This window comes from Dendropsophus ebraccatus, chromosome 8, assembly GCF_027789765.1.
Source record: "Dendropsophus ebraccatus isolate aDenEbr1 chromosome 8, aDenEbr1.pat, whole genome shotgun sequence".
In the NCBI taxonomy this organism is placed as follows: domain Eukaryota; kingdom Metazoa; phylum Chordata; class Amphibia; order Anura; family Hylidae; genus Dendropsophus; species Dendropsophus ebraccatus.
The window spans coordinates 96,258,807-96,280,088 of NC_091461.1; the positions used below are offsets into that span (position 1 = coordinate 96,258,807).

Below are 21,282 nucleotides of genomic sequence, written 5' to 3' on the forward strand. Positions count from 1 at the left end.
GCAGATGATCCTGTAATTTCTTTTGCAGTTGTTGAACAAGTTGCTGTCACTGTAATAAATAAAAGTAGACAGTTGTTTGAGATGTCATACTGCATCATTGTCATTAAATTCTTATAGAGAAGATTTGGGTGTTTCCCTCCTTGCATCTTCATTCTAACCACCTGCAAAATGAGAGTATGAAAGGCAGTGTACAATAGTCTTTCTTTTGATGAATCAGGAACTATAACTCTTATTTCAATCCATTGCTCCAATGCTAAGATATAAGCTTTAGGAGCTTAATGCAAATTAGGAGTTAAAGCCCAGGGGTTTTTCCCAAGGCTGCAAGAGCCCAGCCCAGTTCAGCCTCTTCTCCCTTATTGCTGCTCTAACTGCAAATAAATGGTTACTCTGTTAAGATTGACAGGCAAAATGTGTTGGGCTTTAGCAGCCCAGGGGAACGCCCAATGGGCTTTGCCTCCTAACTTGTATACAACCCCTAAAACTCAAATCTTGGCGCTCTAGAGGCAGACTAAAATAAAAGTTACATCCTCTGATTCAGGGTAATAAGCCCTATTGTGCACTGCCTTTACGTTAGCAGAAATCTCCTGACAGGTCTCCTATACTATCTAAAATTCCACCAAGGTTTTTATGAAAATTAAAATGTGTTGTTGCCATGTGTACTTTATCTCTTAGATGTGAGGCAGCCGTAGCCTGAGAACATGGCTTAGGTAAATATAGTATTATGTCTCATGTAACTGGACGTGGAAGTATTAATTATTTTTTATCTTAACAAACATAGAAAATTGTAGAATACCTTGAGGTCTTGTGGGTTCTGGTGGTACTGTTGGTACTGGGCTTGGAACATTGCCAAATGTGAAAGATCCAGACCATGATCCATAGTTGTTGGTAGTGATCCCGTTCCCTGCAGTTCCAGTGTAACTGGACAGACCTGGCACCTTCTGCACTGTGACTTTGCCTCCGTTATTGGATAAAATGCCAACGTGGATAGCCGCTCGGCAAATGGAGGAATCCTAAAGTAAGTAATTGATAGAAAATAATTGAAGTTCTCATAAAATTATTATCTATTAGTTTTCTTTTTTAGAAAAAAATATAAAAAATGATGGCAGTACGATCTTACATCTGTATAGGTATTTGTTCCCCAAACATTTCCTCCAGTTGAAAGGCAGCCAGCTGGACAGGTGACACTATGAAATTAATTTTTAGGAAAACAGTTAAAAGAAAAGACAATAGAAGAAAAATCTTTGCATTGAATAATGACAGCAACTATAATAAGAATATCATTAAGAATAATAATAATTATACACATCATCAACATGGTCTAAAAATTTAGAGGATTTCTTACTCGGCAGATGATCCTGTAATTTCTTTTGCAGTTGTTGAACAAGTTGCTGTCACTGTAATAAATAAAAGTAGACAGTTGTTTGAGATGTCAAACTGCATCATTGTCATTAAATTCTTATAGAGAAGATTTGGGTGTTTCCCTCCTTGCATCTTCATTCTAACCACCTGCAAAATGAGAGTATAGCTCCTTTAGATGAGCTATTTAACGTGGACTTGTCAGGAAATTTTTGCTCACTAAAAGAAAGGCAGTGTACAATAGTCGTTCTTTTGATGAATCAGGAACTATAACTCTTATTTCAATCTATTGCTCCAATGCTGAGATATAAGCTTTAGGTGCTTAATGCAAATTAGGAGATAAAGTCCAGGGGTTTTTCCCAAGGCTGCAAAAGCCCAGCCCAGTTCAGCCTCTTCTCCCCTATTGCTGCTCTAACTGCAAATAAATGGCCACTCTGTTAAGATTGACAGGCAAAATGTGTTGGGCTTTAGCAGCCCAGGGAAACGCCCAATGGGCTTTGCCTCCTAACTTGTATACAATCCCTAAAACTAAAATCTTGGCGCTCTAGAGGCAGACTAAAATAAAAGTTACATCCTCTGATTCAGGGTAATAAGCCCTATTGTGCACTGCCTTTACGTTAGCAGAAATCTCCTGACAGGTCTCCTATACTATCTAAAATTCCACCAAGGTTTTTATGAAAATTAAAATGTGTTGTTGCCATGTGTACTTTATCTCTTAGATGTGAGGCAGCCGTAGCTTGAGAACATGGCTTAGGTAAATATAGTATTACGTCTCATGTAACTGGACGTGGAAGTATTAATTATTTTTTATCTTAACAAACATAGAAAGTTGTAGAATACCTTGAGGTCTTGTGGGTTCTGGTGGTACTGTTGGTACTGGGCTTGGAACATTGCCAAATGTGAAAGATCCAGACCATGCTCCATAGTTGTTGGTAGTGATCCCGTTCCCTGCAGTTCCAGTGTAACTGGACAGACCTGGCACCTTCTGCACTGTGACTTTGCCTCCGTTATTGGATAAAATGCCAACGTGGATAGCCGCTCGGCAAATGGAGGAATCCTAAAGTAAGTAATTGATAGAAAATAATTAAAGTTCTCATAAAATTATTATCTATTAGTTTTCTTTTTAGAAAAAAATATAAAAAATGATGGCAGTACGATCTTACATCTGTATAGGTATTTGTTCCCCAAACATTTCCTCCAGTTGAAAGGCAGCCAGCTGGACAGGTGACACTATGAAATTAATTTTTAGGAAAACAGTTAAAAGAAAAGACAATAGAAGAAAAATCTTTGCATTGAATAATGACAGCAACTATAATAAGAATACCATTAAGAATAATAATAATTATACACATCATCAACATGGTCTAAAAATTTAGAGGATTTCTTACTCGGCAGATGATCCTGTAATTTCTTTTGCAGTTGTTGAACAAGTTGCTGTCACTGTAATAAATAAAAGTAGACAGTTTTTTGAGATGTCATACTGCATCATTGTCATTAAATTCTTATAGAGAAGATTTGGGTGTTTCCCTCCTTGCATCTTCATTCTAACCACCTGCAAAATGAGAGTATAGCTCCTTTAGATGAGCTATTTAACGTGGACCTGTCAGCAAATTTTTGCTAACTAAATGAAAGGCAGTGTACAATAGTCGTTCTTTTGATGAATCAGGAACTATAACTCTTATTTCAATCCATTGCTCCAATGCTGAGATATAAGCTTTAGGAGCTTAATGCAGATTAGGAGTTAAAGCCCAGGGTTTTTTCCCAAGGCTGCAAAAGCCCAGCCTAGTTCAGCCTCTTCTCCCTTATTGCTGCTCTAACTGCAAATAAATGGTTACTCTGTTAAGATTGACAGGCAAAATGTGTTGGGCTTTAGCAGCCCAGGGGAACGCCCAATGGGCTTTGCCTCCTAACTTGTATACAACCCCTAAAACTCAAATCTTGGCGCTCTAGAGGCAGACTAAAATAAAAGTTACATCCTCTGATTCAGGGTAATAAGCCCTATTGTGCACTGCCTTGACGTTAGCAGAAATCTCCTGACAGGTCTCCTATACTATCTAAAATTCCACCAAGGTTTTTATGAAAATTAAAATGTGTTGTTGCCATGTGTACTTTATCTCTTAGATGTGAGGCAGCCGTAGCCTGAGAACATGGCTTAGGTAAATATAGTATTACGTCTCATGTAACTGGACGTGGAAGTATTAATTATTTTTTATCTAAACAAACATAGAAAATTGTAGAATACCTTGAGGTCTTGTGGGTTCTGGTGGTACTGTTGGTACTGGGCTTGGAACATTGGCAAATGTGAAAGATCCAGACCATGATCCATAGTTGTTGGTAGTGATCCCGTTCCCTGCAGTTCCAGTGTAACTGGAGAGACCTGGCACCTTCTGCACTGTGACTTTGCCTCCGTTATTGGATAAAATGCCAACGTGGATAGCCGCTCGGCAAATGGAGGAATCCTAAAGTAAGTAATTGATAGAAAATAATTGAAGTTCTCATAAAATTATTATCTATTAGTTTTCTTTTTTAGAAAAAAATATAAAAAATGATGGCAGTACGATCTTACATCTGTATAGGTATTTGTTCCCCAAACATTTCCTCCAGTTGAAAGGCAGCCAGCTGGACAGGTGACACTATGAAATTAATTTTTAGGAAAACAGTTAAAAGAAAAGACAATAGAAGAAAAATCTTTGCATTGAATAATGACAGCAACTATAATAAGAATATAATTAAGAATAATAATAATTATACACATCATCAACATGGTCTAAAAATTTAGAGGATTTCTTACTCGGCAGATGATCCTGTAATTTCTTTTGCAGTTGTTGAACAAGTTGCTGTCACTGTAATAAATAAAAGTAGACAGTTGTTTGAGATGTCATACTGCATCATTGTCATTAAATTCTTATAGAGAAGATTTGGGTGTTTCCCTCCTTGCATCTTCATTCTAACCACCTGCAAAATGAGAGTATAGCTCCTTTAGATGAGCTACTTAACGTGGACCTGTCAGCAAATTTTTGCTAACTAAATGAAAGGCAGTGTACAATAGTCTTTCTTTTGATGAATCAGGAACTATAACTCTTATTTCAATCCATTGCTCCAATGCTAAGATATAAGCTTTAGGAGCTTAATGCAAATTAGGAGTTAAAGCCCAGGGTTTTTTCCCAAGGCTGCAAGAGCCCAGCCCAGTTCAGCCTCTTCTCCCTTATTGCTGCTCTAACTGCAAATAAATGGTTAATCTGTTAAGATTGACAGGCAAAATGTGTTGGGCTTTAGCAGCCCAAGGGAACGCCTAATAGGCTTTGCCTCCTAACTTGTATACAACCCCTAAAACTCAAATCTTGGCTTTCTAGAGGCAGACTAAAATAAAAGTTACATCCTCTGATTCAGGGTAATAAGCCCTATTGTGCACTGCCTTTACGTTAGCAGAAATCTCCTGACAGGTCTCCTATACTATCTAAAATTCCACCAAGGTTTTTATGAAAATTAAAATGTGTTGTTGCCATGTGTACTTTATCTCTTAGATGTGAGGCAGCCGTAGCCTGAGAACATGGCTTAGGTAAATATAGTATTACGTCTCATGTAACTGGACGTGGAAGTATTAATTATTTTTTATCTTAACAAACATAGAAAGTTGTAGAATACCTTGAGGTCTTGTGGGTTCTGGTGGTACTGTTGGTACTGGGCTTGGAACATTGCCAAATGTGAAAGATCCAGACCATGCTCCATAGTTGTTGGTAGTGATCCCGTTCCCTGCAGTTCCAGTGTAACTGGACAGACCTGGCACCTTCTGCACTGTGACTTTGCCTCCGTTATTGGATAAAATGCCAACGTGGATAGCCGCTCGGCAAATGGAGGAATCCTAAAGTAAGTAATTGATAGAAAATAATTGAAGTTCTCATAAAATTATTATCTATTAGTTTTCTTTTTTAGAAAAAAATATAAAAAATGATGGCAGTACGATCTTACATCTGTATAGGTATTTGTTCCCCAAACATTTCCTCCAGTTGAAAGGCAGCCAGCTGGACAGGTGACACTATGAAATTAATTTTTAGGAAAACAGTTAAAAGAAAAGACAATAGAAGAAAAATCTTTGCACTAAATAATGACAGCAACTATAATAAGAATATCATTAAGAATAATAATAATTATACACATCATCAACATGGTCTAAAAATTTAGAGGATTTCTTACTCGGCAGATGATCCTGTAATTTCTTTTGCAGTTGTTGAACAAGTTGCTGTCACTGTAATAAATAAAAGTAGACAGTTGTTTGAGATGTCATACTGCATCATTGTCATTAAATTCTTATAGAGAAGATTTGGGTGTTTCCCTCCTTGCATCTTCATTCTAACCACCTGCAAAATGAGAGTATAGCTCCTTTAGATGAGCTATTTAACGTGGACCTGTCAGCAAATTTTTGCTAACTAAATGAAAGGCAGTGTACAATAGTCGTTCTTTTGATGAATCAGGAACTATAACTCTTATTTCAATCCATTGCTCCAATGCTGAGATATAAGCTTTAGGAGCTTAATGCAAATTAGGAGATAAAGCCCAGGGTTTTTTCCCAAGGCTGCAAAAGCCCAGCCCAGTTCAGCCTCTTCTCCCGTATTGCTGCTCTAACTGCAAATAAATGGTTACTCTGTTAAGATTGACAGGCAAAATGTGTTGGGCTTTAGCAGCCCAGGGAAACGCCCAATGGGCTTTGCCTCCTAACTTGTATACAACCCCTAAAACTCAAATCTTGGCGCTCTAGAGGCAGACTAAAATAAAAGTTACATCCTCTGATTCAGGGTAATAAGCCCTATTGTGCACTGCCTTTACGTTAGCAGAAATCTCCTGACAGGTCTCCTATACTATCTAAAATTCCACCAAGGTTTTTATGAAAATTAAAATGTGTTGTTGCCATGTGTACTTTATCTCTTAGATGTGAGGCAGCCGTAGCCTGAGAACATGGCTTAGGTAAATATAGTATTACGTCTCATGTAACTGGACGTGGAAGTATTAATTATTTTTTATCTTAACAAACATAGAAAATTGTAGAATACCTTGAGGTCTTGTGGGTTCTGGTGGTACTGTTGGTACTGGGCTTGGAACATTGCCAAATGTGAAAGATCCAGACCATGCTCCATAGTTGTTGGTAGTGATCCCGTTCCCTGCAGTTCCAGTGTAACTGGACAGACCTGGCACCTTCTGCACTGTGACTTTGCCTCCGTTATTGGATAAAATGCCAACGTGGATAGCCGCTCGGCAAATGGAGGAATCCTAAAGTAAGTAATTGATAGAAAATAATTGAAGTTCTCATAAAATTATTATCTATTAGTTTTCTTTTTTAGAAAAAAATATAAAACATGATGGCAGTACGATCTTACATCTGTATAGGTATTTGTTCCCCAAACATTTCCTCCAGTTGAAAGGCAGCCAGCTGGACAGGTGACACTATGAAATTAATTTTTAGGAAAACAGTTAAAAGAAAAGACAATAGAAGAAAAATCTTTGCATTGAAAAATGACAGCAACTATAATAAGAATATCATTAAGAATAATAATAATTATACACATCATCAACATGGTCTAAAAATTTAGAGGATTTCTTACTCGGCAGATGATCCTGTAATTTCTTTTGCAGTTGTTGAACAAGTTGCTGTCACTGTAATAAATAAAAGTAGACAGTTTTTTGAGATGTCATACTGCATCATTGTCATTAAATTCTTATAGAGAAGATTTGGGTGTTTCCCTCCTTGCATCTTCATTCTAACCACCTGCAAAATGAGAGTATAGCTCCTTTAGATGAGCTATTTAACGTGGACCTGTCAGCAAATTTTTGCTAACTAAATGAAAGGCAGTGTACAATAGTCTTTCTTTTGATGAATCAGGAACTATAACTCTTATTTCAATCCATTGCTCCAATGCTAAGATATAAGCTTTAGGAGCTTAATGCAAATTAGGAGTTAAAGCCCAGGGTTTTTTCCCAAGGCTGCAAGAGCCCAGCCCAGTTCAGCCTCTTCTCCCTTATTGCTGCTCTAACTGCAAATAAATGGTTACTCTGTTAAGATTGACAGGCAAAATGTGTTGGGCTTTAGCAGCCCAGGGGAACTCCCAATGGGCTTTGCCTCCTAACTTGTATACAACCCCTAAAACTCAAATCTTGGCGCTCTAGAGGCAGACTAAAATAAAAGTTATATCCTCTGATTCAGGGTAATAAGCCCTATTGTGCACTGCCTTTACGTTAGCAGAAATCTCCTGACAGGTCTCCTATACTATCTAAAATTCCACCAAGGTTTTTATGAAAATTAAAATGTGTTGTTGCCATGTGTACTTTATCTCTTAGATGTGAGGCAGCAGTAGCCTGAGAACATGGCTTAGGTAAATATAGTATTACGTCTCATGTAACTGGACGTGGAAGTATTAATTATTTTTTATCTAAACAAACATAGAAAATTGTAGAATACCGTGAGGTCTTGTGGGTTCTGGTGGTACTGTTGGTACTGGGCTTGGAATATTGGCAAATGTGAAAGATCCAGACCATGATCCATAGTTGTTGGTAGTGATCCCGTTCCCTGCAGTTCCAGTGTAACTGGACAGACCTGGCATCTTCTGCACTGTGACTTTGCCTCCGTTATTGGATAAAATGCCAACGTGGATAGCCGCTCGGCAAATGGAGGAATCCTAAAGTAAGTAATTGATAGAAAATAATTGAAGTTCTCATAAAATTATTATCTATTAGTTTTCTTTTTTAGAAAAAAATATAAAAAATGATGGCAGTACGATCTTACATCTGTATAGGTATTTGTTCCCCAAACATTTCCTCCAGTTGAAAGGCAGCCAGCTGGACAGGTCACACTATGAAATTAAATTAATTTTTAGGAAAACAGTTAAAAGAAAAGACAATAGAAGAAAAATCTTTGCATTGAATAATGACAGCAACTATAATAAGAATATCATTAAGAATAATAATAATTATACACATCATCAACATGGTCTAAAAATTTAGAGGATTTCTTACTCGGCAGATGATCCTGTAATTTCTTTTGCAGTTGTTGAACAAGTTGCTGTCACTGTAATAAATAAAAGTAGACAGTTGTTTGAGATGTCATACTGCATCATTGTCATTAAATTCTTATAGAGAAGATTTGGGTGTTTCCCTCCTTGCATCTTCATTCTAACCACCTGCAAAATGAGAGTATAGCTCCTTTAGATGAGCTATTTAACGTGGACCTGTCAGCAAATTTTTGCTAACTAAATGAAAGGCAGTGTACAATAGTCGTTCTTTTGATGAATCAGGAACTATAACTCTTATTTCAATCCATTGCTCCAATGCTGAGATATAAGCTTTAGGAGCTTAATGCAAATTAGGAGATAAAGTCCAGGGGTTTTTCCCAAGGCTGCAAAAGCCCAGCCCAGTTCAGCCTCTTCTCCCCTATTGCTGCTCTAACTGCAAATAAATGGCCACTCTGTTAAGATTGACAGGCAAAATGTGTTGGGCTTTAGCAGCCCAGGGAAACGCCCAATGGGCTTTGCCTCCTAATTTGTATACAACCCCTAAAACTCAAATCTTGGCGCTCTAGAGGCAGACTAAAATAAAAGTTACATCCTCTGATTCAGGGTAATAAGCCCTATTGTGCACTGCCTTTACGTTAGCAGAAATCTCCTGACAGGTCTCCTATACTATCTAAAATTCCACCAAGGTTTTTATGAAAATTAAAATGTGTTGTTGCCATGTGTACTTTATCTCTTAGATGTGAGGCAGCCGTAGCCTGAGAACATGGCTTAGGTAAATATAGTATTACGTCTCATGTAACTGGACGTGGAAGTATTAATTATTTTTTATCTTAACAAACATAGAAAATTGTAGAATACCTTGAGGTCTTGTGGGTTCTGGTGGTACTGTTGGTACAGGGCTTGGAACATTGCCAAATGTGAAAGATCCAGACCATGCTCCATAGTTGTTGGTAGTGATCCCGTTCCCTGCAGTTCCAGTGTAACTGGACAGACCTGGCACCTTCTGCACTGTGACTTTGCCTCCGTTATTGGATAAAATGCCAACGTGGATAGCCGCTCGGCAAATGGAGGAATCCTAAAGTAAGTAATTGATAGAAAATAATTAAAGTTCTCATAAAATTATTATCTATTAGTTTTCTTTTTTAGAAAAAAATATAAAAAATGATGGCAGTACGATCTTACATCTGTATAGGTATTTGTTCCCCAAACATTTCCTCCAGTTGAAAGGCAGCCAGCTGGACAGGTGACACTATGAAATTAATTTTTAGGAAAACAGTTAAAAGAAAAGACAATAGAAGAAAAATCTTTGCATTGAATAATGACAGCAACTATAATAAGAATATCATTAAGAATAATAATAATTATACACATCATCAACATGGTCTAAAAATTTAGAGGATTTCTTACTCGGCAGATGATCCTGTAATTTCTTTTGCAGTTGTTGAACAAGTTGCTGTCACTGTAATAAATAAAAGTAGACAGTTGTTTGAGATGTCATACTGCATCATTGTCATTAAATTCTTATAGAGAAGATTTGGGTGTTTCCCTCCTTGCATCTTCATTCTAACCACCTGCAAAATGAGAGAATAGCTCCTTTAGATGAGCTATTTAACGTGGACTTGTCAGCAAATTTTTGCTCACTAAAAGAAAGGCAGTGTACAATAGTCGTTCTTTTGATGAATCAGGAACTATAACTCTTATTTCAATCCATTGCTCCAATGCTAAGATATAAGCTTTAGGAGCTTAATGCAAATTAGGAGATAAAGTCCAGGGGTTTTTCCCAAGGCTGCAAAAGCCCAGCCCAGTTCAGCCTCTTCTCCCCTATTGCTGCTCTAACTGCAAATAAATGGCCACTCTGTTAAGATTGACAGGCAAAATGTGTTGGGCTTTAGCAGCCCAGGGAAACGCCCAATGGGCTTTGCCTCCTAATTTGTATACAACCCCTAAAACTCAAATCTTGGCGCTCTAGAGGCAGACTAAAATAAAAGTTACATCCTCTGATTCAGGGTAATAAGCCCTATTGTGCACTGCCTTTACGTTAGCAGAAATCTCCTGACAGGTCTCCTATTCTATCTAAAATTCCACCAAGGTTTTTATGAAAATTAAAATGTGTTGTTGCCATGTGTACTTTATCTCTTAGATGTGAGGCAGCCGTAGCCTGAGAACATGGCTTAGGTAAATATAGTATTACGTCTCATGAAACTGGACGGGGAAGTATTAATTATTTTTTATCTTAACAAACATAGAAAACTGTAGAATACCTTGAGGTCTTGTGGGTTCTGGTGGTACTGTTGGTACTGGGCTTGGAACATTGCCAAATGTGAAAGATCCAGACCATGCTCCATAGTTGTTGGTAGTGATCCCGTTCCCTGCAGTTCCAGTGTAACTGGACAGACCTGGCACCTTCTGCACTGTGACTTTGCCTCCGTTATTGGATAAAATGCCAACGTGGATAGCCGCTCGGCAAATGGAGGAATCCTAAAGTAAGTAATTGATAGAAAATAATTGAAGTTCTCATAAAATTATTATCTATTAGTTTTCTTTTTTAGAAAAAAATATAAAAAATGATGGCAGTACGATCTTACATCTGTATAGGTATTTGTTCCCCAAACATTTCCTCCAGTTGAAAGGCAGCCAGCTGGACAGGTGACACTATGAAATTAATTTTTAGGAAAACAGTTAAAAGAAAAGACAATAAAAGAAAAATCTTTGCATTGAATAATGACAGCAACTATAATAAGAATATCATTAAGAATAATAATAATTATACACATCATCAACATGGTCTAAAAATTTAGAGGATTTCTTACTCGGCAGATGATCCTGTAATTTCTTTTGCAGTTGTTGAACAAGTTGCTGTCACTGTAATAAATAAAAGTAGACAGTTGTTTGAGATGTCATACTGCATCATTGTCATTAAATTCTTATAGAGAAGATTTGGGTGTTTCCCTCCTTGCATCTTCATTCTAACCACCTGCAAAATGAGAGTATAGCTCCTTTAGATGAGCTATTTAACGTGGACCTGTTAGCAAATTTTTGCTAACTAAATGAAAGGCAGTGTACAATAGTCGTTCTTTTGATGAATCAGGAACTATAACTCTTATTTCAATCCATTGCTCCAATGCTGAGATATAAGCTTTAGGAGCTTAATGCAAATTAGGAGATAAAGCCCAGGGGGTTTTCCCAAGGCTGCAAAAGCCCAGCCCAGTTCAGCCTCTTCTCCCTTATTGCTGCTCTAACTGCAAATAAATGGTTACTCTGTTAAGATTGACAGGCAAAATGTGTTGGGCTTTAGCAGCCCAGGGGAACGCCCAATGGGCTTTGCCTCCTAACTTGAATACAACCCCTAAAACTCAAATCTTGGCGCTCTAGAGGCAGACTAAAATAAAAGTTACATCCCCTGATTCAGGGTAATAAGCCCTATTGTGCACTGTCTTTACGTTAGCAGAAATCTCCTGACAGGTCTCCTATACTATCTAAAATTCCACCAAGGTTTTTATGAAAATTAAAATGTGTTGTTGCCATGTGTGCTTTATCTCTTAGATGTGAGGCAGCCGTAGCCTGAGAACATGGTTTAGGTAAACACCCATAAGGTTAGGTATAAACCTGTTTTTCCAATCCTGGACAATACCCTTTAATGTATGCTATCATGCTATCCTATAAGCTTGTCGTTGCTGTAAAACATATCTGTAAATTTTGTTAAAAGAGCACAGCAGAAGCTTAGGCCGAGTTCACACTGAGCAAAACTAGCGGAATTCCGCGGTGAACAATGCCTTTAGCCTCCCTCTCATAATGTGAGTCTAAGGGAGGCTAACGGGATTGTCCACCGCGGAATTCCGCTAGTTTTGCTCAGTGTGAACTCGGCCTTAGGAAATGTGGCTGCCCCAATATTTATGTTTAAAATATAAAATAAAACATATAAAATTAAAAAGCAGAAACAACCTAGAAAAATCAAACAAATTTCTGGCAATGTTCAAGGAAATAAGCTTAAGGGTGCGTTCACACCTACAGGATCTGTAGCAGATCTGCTGCAGATTTGATGCTGTGTTAAGTTATTTAAATGAAATCTGCTGCAGAAAATCAGCTGTAGATCCTGTAGGTGTGAACGCACCATAAAAGAAGTTTAAATGAGAACTCCATCCAAAATGTATTTTTTAATATTTTATTACATAAAAAAGTTAGAAAAATTCATAATGGGAAATGCACATATAGTGCTATTTTCCTCAATTTAGTAGATCAGGCATGCTCCAATTTTTCAAAAAACCGTGACGTCATGAATAGTTTGTAATTCATATGAAGGGTCCAGAAGAGGGCACAGTATATGTAGAAATTACATTGTATTGCTTTTATGTACTTTACTCACAAACTTCAGTTACTGTGCCCCCCCAACCTGACAGGAGCCCTATAGCATAACCCCTAACCCCCCAAAGGACCCCCAAACTCCCCCCATCCTGGCCGCCCCATCCGCATCACAAGCGCCAGCAGCCCTGTCCATGGCACGAAGGGGGGGCTGCTGGCATTTTTGGTGCTGTTGTCCCCAGCTGGTGCTAGGACCCCCATTGAAAACATCCCCCCTCACCCTAAAGACCCCAAAACTCCCTTGGCCACCCAAACCTTATTAGGGAAACCATCCCCTCCTGTGTGGCGAGTCTCCTCACTCTATCTCTCCCGCCACAGTAAATGAGTATGTGCGGCATGAGAGAGACAGTGGGGACTGCGGTATTAGCAGCATTTACCCTGCTGCACACAGGGCCGGGCTGTACTCTACAGAGTTCCTACAGGTTGGGGGGGGGACCACAGTAGCTGAAGTTTGTGAATAAAGTACAGCAAAGCAATACAATGTAATTTCTACATATACTGCGCCCCCTGCTGGACACTTCATATGAATTATATCCAATTTATGATGTCACTTTTTTTAGAGAAACTGAAGCCTGCTGCATCTACTAAATTGAGGGAAATAGCACTATTTGTGCATTTCCCATAATTAGTGTATATTAGGAATTTGTCTAACTTTGTTTATGTAATAATATATAAAAAAATAGATTTTGACCAAAGTTGTTCGTTAAAGACGACCTGTCACCCCCCGTGCCAGGGCAGAGGGACATATGACCAGGGGCTGGCTGGCAAATTTTAGCCTGGGGGGCAAGCACACAGCAGTGGCCCATGAGTAGCCGGCTAGCGGCCCATCCTTCAAGTACCACTCTGGCTCTTACCTATTATTACGCTCCCTACATCAGTGCGAGGAAGGTAGATGCCACTCGGACCTGTACTTCCTCCAGCGGAATTGTTCTGACAGTTCGGATAACACATTCGGCCCTTCCAGTCATTTGTGACCAGGGAATTCCTACTACTCACTGTGAAGGGGTCGGAAGTCACTTTTCTGTATAAGTATATGGGACGGCTCAGCACTGACACTGAACCATAGTCCCATAGACTTACATTGAGAAAGTGACTTCTGGCCCCTTCCCACAGAGCAGTAGGAATTCCCTGGTCACAAATGACCAGAAGGGCTGGAGACATTATTCGAACTGTCGGAACATCGCCGCTGGCAGAAGTACAGGCCGGGGGTACCATCTACCATCCGTGCACTGATATGGGAAGCGCAATAATAGGTAATGGCCGGAGTGCTTCTTTAAAGGGAACCAATTAGCACAATTGTGCTAATATGGTTTTCAGCTGCACAGTATAGATTTACTGTGCAGCTCCCTGAGGCATGGTGGGATGGTGGGAAAGCTGGGTGACCACATCATACTGAGTACAAGATGCAGGGAAATCTGGGTGACCACATCATACGGAGTATAAGATGGGCAGAAAGCTGAGTGACCTTCATCATACTGAGTATAGGATCCAGGGAAAGCTGGGTGACCTCCATCATACTGAATATAGGATGCTGGGAAAGCTGGGTGACCACATCATACTGAGTATAAGATGCTGGGAAAGCTGGGTGACCACATCATACTGAGTATAAGATGCTGGGAAAGCTGGGTGACCACATCATACTGAGTATAAGATGGTGGGAAAGTTGGGTGACCACATCATATTAAGTATAAGATGCTGGGAAAGCTGGGTGACCACATAATACTTAGTATAAGAAGGGTAGAAAGCTGGGTGACCACATCATACTGAGTATAAGGTGGTGGGAAAGCTGGGTGACCTTCATTATACTAAGTACTAGATGCTGGGAAAGCTGGGTGACCTCCATCATACTGAGTATAAGATGGTGAGAAAGCTGGGTGACCTCCATCATACTGATTACAATACAAGATGCTGAGAAACTGGGGTTTCTGTATTTTCACCATAGTTCACTTTTCCCTCCACATGATCACCTTTTCTGTCAATGCCTCCCCCCAAAGCAATACCCCTGTGGGTATGGGCAATTTCTACTGGGCCAGCCATAGTTCAATTCTCCTTCCCCTCATATGCACACCCCCTATTAGTAAAAATCATAGTAAACAAAGCAACATACACACATACTGTAGTTCTACCAAAGCATCAGAGGATCATGCTGGGAGATGTAGTTGTACAGCCTACCCTATATACCAGTGCTTCTCAATCCCAGTCCTCAGGCCTCACCAACAGGTCATGTTTTGAGGATTTCCTTAGTATATCACAGGTGATATAATCATACTCGGCGCATCAGGTATTATCACAGGTGTCCTTTGTTTGGGATATCCTCAAAACATGACCTGTTGGTGAGGCCTGAAGACTGGAATTGAGAAGCACTGCTATACACCATGCTGGGGGATGTAGTACTACTATGCCACTGCTCCCCCCTCCTATACTGTGTCAACCTCTAATCTGTTGCAGAACTTCAACTCCCTTTATGATTTGCCAATAGGGCTTGATGGGGGTTGTAGTCCTGCACCTCAATGTCCACAGACTGCAAAACTACAACTCCCACCATGAACTGTTAGGAGGACATGGTGGGGGTTGTAGTTCTCATCTGTCCTGGTTCCTGCTTTGTCCTCCTCTGATCCTGTGTGGCTGCTTCCCTTGGTTGGTGGGGGGAAGGGAGTGGATAGCCCTGGGATACTGTGGAGTGGGGATGGGGGGGGGGAGCTGCAGGGGATGCTCTGTGTGTGGGGGGGGATATGGGGGCTGCTATTTGTGTGTGTGGGAATGGGGGGCTGCAGGGGATGCTGTGGGGGGGATGGGGGGGGTGCAGGGGATGCTGTGTGTGTGGGGATGGGGGTCAGCAGGGGATGCTGTGTGTGTGGGGGGGAGGCTGCAGGGGATGCTGTGTGTGGGGGGATGGGGGGCTGCAGGGGATGCTGTGTGTGGGGGGAATGGGGGAGCTGCAGGGGATGCTCTGTGTGTGTGAGGGATATGGGGGCTGCTATTTGTGTGTGTGGGAATGGGGGGCTGCAGGGGATGCTGTGTGTGTCGGGATGGGGGTCAGCAGGGGATGCTGTGTGTGGGGGGGATGGGGAGGCTGCAGGGGATGCTGTGTGTGGGGATGGGGGGCTGCAGGGGATGCTGTGTTTGGGGATGGGGGGGCTGCAGGGGATGCTGTGTTTGGGGATGGGGGGCTGCAGGGGATGCTGTGGGGGGGGGGAATGGGGGAGCTTCAGGGGATACTGTGTGTGGGGGGGATGGGGGCTGCAGGGGATGCTGTGGGGGGATGGGGGGCTGCAGGGGATGCTGTGTGTGGGGATGGGGGGCTGCAGGGGATGCTGTGTTTGGGGATGGGGGGCTGCAGGGGATGCTGTGGGGGGGGGGGGAATGGGGGAGCTTCAGGGGATACTGTGTGTGGGGGGATGGGGGCTGCAGGGGATGCTGTGGGGGGATGGGGGGCTGCAGGGGATGCTGTGTGTGTGGGGATGGGGGGATGCAGGAGAGGCTGTCTGTGGGGGGGAATGGGGGGGAGGCTGTGTGTGAGGGGATGGGGGGCTGCAGGGGATGCTGTGTATGGGGGGATTTCAGGGGATACTGTGTATGGGGGGGCTGCAGGGGATACTGGGGATGGAGGGGGCTGCAGGGGATACTGTGTATGGGGGGGCTGCAGGGGATACTGGGGATGGAGGGGGCTGTAGGGGATACTGTGTATGGGGGGATGGGGGGTTTCAGGGGATACTGTGTATGGGAGGGCTGCAGGGGATGCTGTGTATGGGGGGGCTGCAGGGGATGCTGTGTATGGGGGCTGCAGGGGATACTGTGTATGGGGGGGGCTGCAGGGGATGCTGTGTATGGGGGGGCTTCAGGGGATGCTGTGTATGGGGGGCTGCAGGGGATACTGTGTATGGGGGGGCTGCAGGGGCTGCAGGGGATGCTGTGTATGGGGGGCTGCAGGGGATACTGTGTATGGGGGGGCTGCAGGGGATGCTGTGTTTGGGGGGCTGCAGGAGATACTGGGGATGGGGGGCTGCAGGGGATACTGTGTATGGGGGGGCTGCAGGGGATACTGTGTATGGGGGGGCTGCAGGGGATACTGGGGATGGAGGGGGCTGCAGGGGATACTGTGTATGGGGGGATGGGGGGGTTTCAGGGGATACTGTGTATGGGGGGATTTCAGGGGATACTGTGTATGGGGGGGCTGCAGGGGATACTGGGGATGGAGGGGGCTGCAGGGGATACTGTGTATGGGGGGATGGGGGGGTTTCAGGGGATACTGTGTATGGGGGGATTTCAGGGGATACTGTGTATGGGGGGGGCTGCAGGGGATACTGGGGATGGAGGGGGCTGCAGGGGATGCTGTGTATGGGGGGATGGGGGGGTTTCAGGGGATACTGTGTATGGGGGGATTTCAGGGGATACTGTGTATGGGGGGGCTGCAGGGGATGCTGTGTATGGGGGGCTGCAGGGGATACTGTGTATGGGGGGGCTGCAGGGGATACTGTGTATGGGGGGGCTGCAGGGGATGCTGTGTATGGGGGGGCTGCAGGGGATACTGTGTATGGGGGGCTGCAGGGGATACTGTGTATGGGGGGGCTGCAGGGGATACTGTGTATGGGGGGGCTGCAGGGGATACTGTGTATGGGGGGGCTGCAGGGGATGCTGTGTAGGTCTCCCCTGTACAGATGTTACCTGGCTCCCTGCAGAGTGCAGACCACCATCTTCTCTTCCGGCTCCTCTATCCAGGCTGTAGGAGTGACAGCTGGGGGGACAGAGCGGCCTCTAGTGGCCGGAGGGAGAAAGAGCAGCAGTTTGCTTTTAACTATAAGCCTCATAGGCTTTAGTTAAAAGCATAGGGGTCTGCTGAGGGGGCGGGGCTTGACGGCGTGGTGGGGGCGGAGCTTCAGCGGCGGCCCACAGCACAGACCGGCCCTCCAGCACTCTTAGGTGTCAGAGAAAAGAGCGCTGGGGCGGTTAGAAGCTGCAGGGCGGCCCTGAGACCTTCAACGAGCTGTCAGTGAGTGGCAGCTGTGCGGCCCCATACTGTCTTGAGGAAGACTGGCCAGGGGGGCAGATGCCACCCTGCCCCCCGGCCCATCCCGCCCCTGCATATGACGTACCCGAGCGGCAACCCCGCTCTGAACCGCCACGTTCCCGGGTGCCGCGCGTAGCCCGGGACCGCGACTATTAGCAGGCACGGTCTGATCGCCGTGCCCGCTAATCAGGTAATCGGAGGCAGCTGTCAAAGTTGACAGCTGCCTCCGATTACCGGAGGCAGCCGTTCCCTGGTCTCTAGTGGAGGAGATCGCTCCTTCGGGACGTTGTCCCGGAGGAGCGATCTCCGTGTGTGGTGCCCGCCGGGGTCTGCTCCAAGATGGCGCCGACCCCGGCTCGGCATTCGTTTTGTTTTCGGGTGCAGCAGCCGAAGGTAAAAGAGTGCCGATCTCATTGATCTTTGCTGTATAAGTATAAAGTAAAGATCTCAATGAGAGATCAAAATGTATATACTAGAAGTCCCCCAGGGAGGCTTCTAGTATATGTGTAAAAAAAAAAAAAAGTATTGTTATTAGTAAAAAGCCCCCTCCCCTAATAAAAGTTTGAATCACCCCCCTTTTCCCATGTTTTAAATGAAAGTAAATAAATAAACATGTTTGCTATCTCCGCATGTGTAATCGCCCGAACTATTATTTAATCACGTTCTTGATCTCGCACGGTAAACAGCGTAAGCGCAAAAAAATCCCAAAGTGCAAAATTGTGCATTTTTGGTCGCATCAAATCCAGAAAAAAATGTAATAAAAAGCTATCAAAAAGTCGCATATGCGCAATCAAGGTACCGATAGAAAGAACACATCATGGCGCAAAAAATGACACCTGACACAGCCCCATAGACCAAAGGATAAAAGCGTTATAAGCCTGGGAATAGAGCAATTTTAAGGAACATATATTTGTTAACAATGGTTTGAATTTTTTACAGGCCATCAGATAAAAGAAAAGTTATAAATGTTATATATCGTTTTAATTGTAACGACTTGAGAAACATGAACAACAAGTCAGTTTCACCCCAGGGCGAATGGCGTAAAAACAAATACCCCCCAAATAAAAGAAATGCGTTTTGTTTTGTTTTTTTCAATTTCACCACACTTTGAATTTTTTTCTGGTTTTGAAGTGTACTTTATGCAAAAATTCAGCCTGTCATTACAAAGTACAATTAGTGACGCAAAAAATAAGGGCTCATGTGGGTTTCTAGGTGGAAAAATGCAAGTGCTATGGCCTTTTAAACACAAGGAGGAAATATCGAAAACGCAAAAATGAAAATTGGCCCCGTCCTTAAAGGGTTAAGCAAGCATGGGGGGCGACAGGTTCTGTCATCCTTTAGCCCCACTGTCCCTCTCTCTATGAAGATAAGGCAGTTGTTTAGTAAAGTTTTACCTCCTTTTTTAGCTATAGAGATTTTAGTCAAGTGCTTATAGGATTGAGGGATTAAGGTGGTCACTTATTATTTTTTGTCCCAACAAACTATTGTACAATACCTTGAGGTCTTGTGGGTTCTGGTGGTACTGTTGGTACTGGGCCTGGAGCATTACCAAAACTAAAAGAACCAGGCCATGGTCCATAGTTGTTGCTAGTAATTCCGTTCCCTGTAGATCCGGTGTAACTGGCCTGACCTGGCGTCTTTTGCACTGTGACTGTGCCTCCATTACTGGATAAAACGCCAGCATGGATAGCCGCTTGGCAAATGGAGGAATCCTAAAGGAAATATTTCACAGATAATACATGATGTTTTTACAATATTATTATCCTTCTTTTTTTTTTTTAAAGAAACAAAAATATCAAATTAATGCTTTATCTTACATCTGTATAGGTAGTTGTTCCCCAAATGTTTCCTCTAGTTGTAAAGCAGCCAGCTGGACAGGTAACTCTATATAAAAAAAATATATATATTTAACAAATAAAATATGCAAAAAAAAAAAAATAGAAAAGCTTTTTTTTGCTGTGAATTTACTATTTCTTCTTCTACTACTACTACTACTACTACTACTACTAATAATAATAATAACAAAAGTCATCATCATCCTATAAGATCTTAGAGGATTCCTTACTCTGCAAATGATCCTGTTATTTCTCTTGCATTTGTTGAACAAGTTGCCGTCACTGCAACAGAAAGGGAAACAGTATGAGATGTCATATGGCAGTATTGTCACCAGTTGTTAGGCTATGTTCACACAACGTAAGTTTAGTATTAATCACGGTCGTTGTTGCCGATTTACAACAACTGCTGTGGTTAATACTAAACTTTAGTGATGAGCGAATACTGTTCGATTGAATAGATATTCGATCGAATAGTGAGATATTCGAATATTTGATATTCGTACGAATATCCCGCGAATATTCGACAAATATTTGATAAGCGTTCAAATCCCCCAGCTTCCGGTTTTACCATCCAAATGGTCAAATAGATGCTTTTCACTAATCGAATACTTGTTCCCATGGACTTTAATAGGATCGAATATTCGATCGAATATTCAAATATTCGCGGGATATTCACTATATCCCTACTATATCACTACTATTTGAATATCTCACTATTCGCTCATCACTACTAAACTTACATTGTGCTGTAGTCAGAGGAAATTCTGGCCGGAGTGTATACACATAGTATACGCTCTGGCCGGGATCCCAAGTGGCTGCACAGACAACTGACATGTCAGTTTTGTGCGGGCGCTATGGAGAGTGCGGCTCCGGCAAATTGGAATGCAGGTGAACACAGATGCGCCTGCATCCTAATTCAATAGAAATGATGATCATCCGGCCAATATTGCAGTACCAGCCGGGATGATCTTCACTGACACCGGCCGTTCTGACACCGACAAGGCCGGGTCACAGAACAGCCGGTGTCACACGATGTGTGAACCCAGCCTTATAGATAGAGGTCTTGGGTGTTTCCCTACTGCATCTTTTTTTTATCAACCTGTACAATTAGTGTTAACTAATTCAGGTGGTCACTAATTATATTTTTGCCCTAACAAACATAAACTATTGTAGATTACCTTGAGGCCTTGTGGGTTCTGGTGGCACTGTTGTTACTGGGCTTGGAGCGTTACCAAATATAAAGGATCCAGAAAATGCTCCATAGTTGTTGGTAGTAATCCCGTTCCCTGTAGATCCAGTGTAACTGGCCTGACCTGGTGTCTTCTGCACTGTGACTTTGCCTCCAGTACTGGGTATAATGCCAGCATGGATGGCTGCTCGGCAGATTGAAGAGTCCTAAGAGAAATCATTGACAGATAATACATCAAATTTTTATAGTATAACTAACCATTGTTTTTTTAAGAACCCAAAAATATATATTTTGAGTTTCATCTTACATCTGTATAGGTATTTGTTCCCCAAACATTTCCTCCACTTGTAAGACAGCCAGCTGGACAGGTAACACTAATATTAAGTCATTTCAGAAAAAGAAAAAAATATCAGGAGATGGATTTTTTTTTAATATAAATAACTCTAGTAATCATCCCTATCACCTTAAGAGATTTTAGAGGATTTCTTACTCTGCGGAAGATCCTGTTATTTCTCTTGCAGTTGTTGTACAAGT

The 21,282-nt window shown here is 42.3% G+C and overlaps 1 long non-coding RNA gene across 1 annotated transcript; it reads right to left on the minus strand.

Moving 5' to 3' along the window:
• Nucleotides 1-19,315: 19,315 nt before the first annotated feature.
• Nucleotides 19,316-20,940, minus strand: LOC138798760 (uncharacterized). The gene is made up of 4 exons (XR_011364151.1): nt 20,738-20,940; nt 19,790-19,841; nt 19,542-19,608; nt 19,316-19,436 (listed from the first exon to the last, which is right to left on the minus strand). It is a non-coding gene; the product is annotated as an uncharacterized lncRNA (long non-coding RNA).
• Nucleotides 20,941-21,282: the final 342 nt, after the last annotated feature.